Source organism: Galeopterus variegatus, unplaced genomic scaffold (assembly GCF_000696425.1).
Source record: "Galeopterus variegatus unplaced genomic scaffold, G_variegatus-3.0.2 Scaffold1897, whole genome shotgun sequence".
NCBI classification, from domain to species: domain Eukaryota; kingdom Metazoa; phylum Chordata; class Mammalia; order Dermoptera; family Cynocephalidae; genus Galeopterus; species Galeopterus variegatus.
The window spans coordinates 231,644-236,591 of NW_007728008.1; the positions used below are offsets into that span (position 1 = coordinate 231,644).

The window sequence follows — 4,948 nt, forward strand, 5'->3', positions numbered from 1 at the left end:
CAGTTTTTTTTTTTTTTTTTTTTTTGAGACTTCTTTGGCCCATGTGTTATCTAGAAATGTGCTGTTTAATCTCCAAATATTTGGGGATTTCCCAGCTATCTTTCCATTACTGATTTCTAGTTTAATACCCTTGTGATGTGAGAGCATACTTTGTATGATTTCTGGGGTTTTTTTGTTTGTTTTTAATTTGTCAGATGTGTTTTATGACCAAGAATGTCCCATATGAGTTAGAAGAATGTGTGTTCTGCTGTTGTTGGATGGAATAGTCTACGTGTCAAGTAGATTCAGTTGATTGTTAGTACTTTTAGGTTGACTAAGTTCTTACTGATTTTCTCCCTGCTGGATTTGTCATTTATGATATAGGGCTGTTAGTGTCTCCAAGTATTAGTAGTGGATTTATCTGTTTCTCTTTGCACTTCTATCAGTTTTGCCTCATGTATTTTGATGCCCTGTTTGTCAGGTGTGTACACATTTAGGATTGTTATGTCTTCTTGGAGAGTTGATCCTTTTATTATTTTTTAATGTCCCTCTTTGTCCCTGATGATTTTCTTTGTTGTGAACTCTTCAACTCTGCTTTGTCTGAGATTAACATAGCTAATCCAGCTTTCTTTTGATTAATGTTAGCATGGCAAATCTTTCTTCCATCCCTTTACTTTAAACCTGAGTCTTTATATTAAAGTGGCTTCCTTGTAGACAGTACAACATATAGTTGAATCTTGTTTTTTTATCCACTCTGAAAATCTTTTAACTGTTCTATTTCTATTTAGATCATTCACATTTAAAGTGATTTCTGATGTAGTTAGAGTAATATCTGCCGTGTTTGTAATTGTTTTCTGTTTATTACATCTGTTTTTTTGTTTTTTTTATTTTTTTCCTTTCTCTTTTTCTGACTTCTCTGGTTTTAACCAAGATTTTTTTTTTTTTCCTTTTTGTCTTTTCTCGTGTCCGGCAATGGATCGCAACCCTNGGGAGCGCCACCGCACTCCCAAGCGGTGCACTGTAGCAGTGCGCCACCGGGCCGGCCCTTAACCAAGATTTTTTTATAATTCAATTTTATCTCTTCTATGAGCATATCAATTATACTGCTTTTAGATATTTTTTGGTAGTTGCTATAGAGTTTTCAATAAGCATTTTTTAACTAAACTTAAGTCCACTTCAAGTAACACTATACCATCTGATATGTAGGGAATGTACCTGCCTTGTTACAGAGCATTCCTGATTCTTTCTGCCTGTCTCTTTTGACATTGCAGTCTTTCATTTTATTTATCCATTTGCTTAAATCATCCAATACATTGTTACTGTTACTGCTTTAAACAATTTTCTTTTAGAACAATTAATAAAAAGAAAAATAAAATGCCTCTAGTGACCTTGATTTTTTTCCCCCCGTTGACTTTGTACTTTCCAAAGAACTCCCATGAGATAGTGTCTGTTTCTTGCAGCTCTATGAGCTGTAATTCACTGTTATTATGCAGGGCCCTGTTGATGGGGTCCTGTACTCTCATGATTAAACCTCAGACTTGTAGCAGGCCTGAATACAGGTGTTTCCGAGCTATTTTGCCCTGCTTGGGTAAGGCAGGATGGCTAGCTGGGGCTGGAGCTGGGTCACACCTTTCTGCAGGAATTGAATATTCTTGTTTCTTCATCTTCAGAACCTGGTGGGGTTCCTGGAGGTAAAAACCCATGAAATGTGGGGTTCCCCCCAAGTCTTGGCCCCTAGGAGTTCCTTTCCCACTCTCAAATGATAAAAGGCATTTGGCTAATTATCAAGCTACTTCATGCTCAGCCTGCAGCAGTTCATGAAAATGGCCATTGAGGTCTACCTACAGTTCTGGTCCAGGGGATTCTCCCCCAGGCAAGTGGATATTGGCTGCAACTCTGATTTCATGTCTCTCTCCAGATTTTGGGGTGTTGGTTTGCTCTGCAGCCTCAGTTTTCTAGGGTCTAAGAAGTTGCTGATTTTGTAAGGAAGGGAGTGATGACTTCCCACTCTCTACATATTGGAGCTGAAACCTCAGGTCTCCACCTTCACTGTTTTATACCCACCTCTGCTATGTGGCCTCCTTCCCGTGTGTTAAGTTATAAGCCTGTGAAAGCACTGACCGTGGTAGTGGAGAGGATGCCAACTGAGACAGGGCTGTCAGAGCTACCAGCGTGAGGCTGGACAGTTTTACCAGCATGGTTCTGGGCCTCGACTTATAACCTATAGGCAAAACTTAATAAACCCTTTATTCTTTAAATAAAATAAATGACTTCTTTAAATAAAATGATAGCTTTAAATCTATCATTCTGTTTCTTCTCAATTACTCATAGTACTTTGCAAGATATTTTGCATATGTTGGGTGTTCAGAATTTTCCAATGACTGATAATTTTTTGTCCTATTAAGCAGAAAGTAATTATCTGGATACTTTTTGCATGGATGGTTTCATTTTCTTTCATCTATGGACATGCTGTAATTGATTTACAGATATGAGCCATCCAAATATTTTTTTTTAAATAATATAATGGATGACATCAATAAAATTTCTCCAAGAAATATCTTATTTAAATTTCAATTTTTTTAAATCAAGTACAAAAGAACCCACACACAGAAGGTCACCCATTGTGTGATTCCATTTATATGAAATACCCAGAATAGGTAAAGCTATAAATATAGAAAGCAGGTTGATGGAGCCAGGGACTGGGGACAGGAGAGTGGAAAATGACTGCTTACTGGGTAAGCGATTTATCTTGTGGTGATGAAACTGGTTTGGAACTAGATAGGAAAGATGATTATACAATATTGTGAATGTACTAAATACCACCGAAGTTAAACTGTAAAATGGTTAATTTTATGCTATGTGAATTTCACTTCAATAAAAAATATATAATACATAAAAACCTTAAAAATCTAAAAGTACAAAACTTTTACAGTGCAAAGCAGTTCTTCCTCCTGCCCCAGGCCTTCAGTCATCTGAACCAGAGGCATCAGGTACTGCCAGTTTTTTACACATGGCACCTTCCCACTGCCAACTCCCCTCCCACTTTTTAAATGGAAAACACCACATCTTGCTCTTTTTTCTTTTTCTTTTTTTTTTCTACTTAATTTGGAGATTTTTTTCCTTATCAGTGCAAATAAATCTACCATATTCCTTTTCAAAATTACATAGTCGAAGAAATTGTTTTCTAAGTTCTTTAAAGTTGGTGTGTGTCTTATCTCACCATTCTAAACAAATTATTTTTTCCTGCAGCAATGCCTCTACAATAAAAAGCTTCTTATTTTGTGCCTACTTTGGTATCCAGTTGAGTAGATCAATTGGTTCTTTGTGAGCAGCTTTAAGCCTAAGAATCAGCTTCATTTTTATGAGTGATTTCTTAGAATCAGGAATGATGGTAGAATTAGCCATATGCCTTTTATCACAAGAGAATTAAATAAAACAGCAAACCTCATTTAATGAACTGATAAGCAATGAGCCAATGAGTTTGTTTCATAGCTATAATTTGACAACTATCTCGATTGCTGAAGAATATATTTTATTTCCCCCCAGAGAAGACAAATGTGAAATAACTAACAGCATGACTGTGGGGATGACTGTGGCCCTGTGTTTCCCAGAGTACAAGACTATTAGTATATGATGGATGCAAACAGAGAGGTGCTTTATGGAAGCTGCACAAGACCTCCATTCACATGACTGTGGGGATGACTGTGGCCCTGTGTTTCCCAGAGTACAAGACTATTAGTATATGATGCATGCAAACAGAGAGGTGCTTTATGGAAGCTGCACAAGACCTCCATTCACATTAAAGTCAAGCAAATCACACATGTGAAAACCGCTACTGATGGTGGCTGCATAAGCTTAACTGCCTAGAGCTACACTGCTTTTGGAAATATTAACTGCCAAGTTCAGCAGCAGCTAAAAAAGCAATTCTAGGCTGGAAGTTGAGAGTCTCAGGGAGAAATAGAGGGATTCCTTTGGATTCCTTTTGTGTCCTCGTGTATAAGGTATTGTGGGTATTTGGGAGGGTTTCTTTCCTTGAGCAGTATTTAGAATCCAAAGTGTCCATTCATTATGGAGAGAGACAATAAGAAGGAGCCTTCGCTAATGGATTTCTTTGTGGATTTCAGAGCAGACCTGCTCTAAGGATTTGCTTCAGGGAGGCTGGAATGCAAAGAAATGCAGCCTTTTTGTGGAATTTTGATTTAGAGTTTGCAATATGTTATATCTGTGAAATGTGATCCCTTGTGAAGCAGAAGAAAAATAACATTTTTCTCAGTGTGTAGTGTCTCAAGGGTAAAGTATACTACATCAAAAATTGTTAGCCTCTAAAAATTAAAAGTTCTAAATGCAGAATGCAGAGAGTAAAAAAATCTAAAAAATATATATAATGAAAAGTAAAATTCTCTTTAGTCTAAAGTGATTAGCAACAGTTTTTTTTGCATTCTTGCAGAAAAATTATGTGTGTGAGTGTATACTTAAATTTATGTTCACAAATGGGATCATATTATGTGAATTGTTTTGTACTGTGTATGTTTATTTGCTGGTATATCTCAGACATCTTTTCACACCAGCACATGCCAGTTCAGCTCATCCTGCACGTGTATGGATGATACCAAGTTATTTATTCAACTCGTCCTTTATTGATGGACATTTAAATAGCTTTCCAGGTTTTGCTTCTACATGGAATGTTTTTTTTTTTTTTTTAACATACACATGAAATATGCCACTCAAGGTGGCATATGTGGGTCAAAGGTATGTGTATCTCATATTTTGATCTGTTTTCAAATCATTTTTCAAAACGGCATCCGTTATTGTACTACTAAAAAATGAATGAAGGTTCCTCTTTCACCACACTCAATAGTATTGACTTTTTACTCAACAGTATTGAGGTTTTAATCATTGCTGATATGTTAAATGAAATATGGTAGCTTTTTAATTCATGTCTTTAATTATGAGTGTGATTCAGTGTTTT

At 36.4% G+C, this 4,948-nt stretch overlaps 1 protein-coding gene across 2 annotated transcripts in view; it reads left to right on the forward strand.

Moving 5' to 3' along the window:
- RNF144A (ring finger protein 144A) overlaps window positions 1–4,948 on the forward strand; it is a 118,800-nt gene that overhangs the window by 13,858 nt on the left and 99,994 nt on the right. Inside the window, exon 1 of one of the 2 annotated variants that reach the window (XM_008579489.1) lies at window positions 3,911–3,980. The exons of the other annotated variant lie outside the window; for it this stretch is intronic. The gene's annotated coding sequence lies outside the window, so the exon portion shown is untranslated. Of the gene's footprint in view, window positions 1–3,910; window positions 3,981–4,948 lie in introns of those variants that run through there. 2 annotated transcript variants of the gene reach the window in all.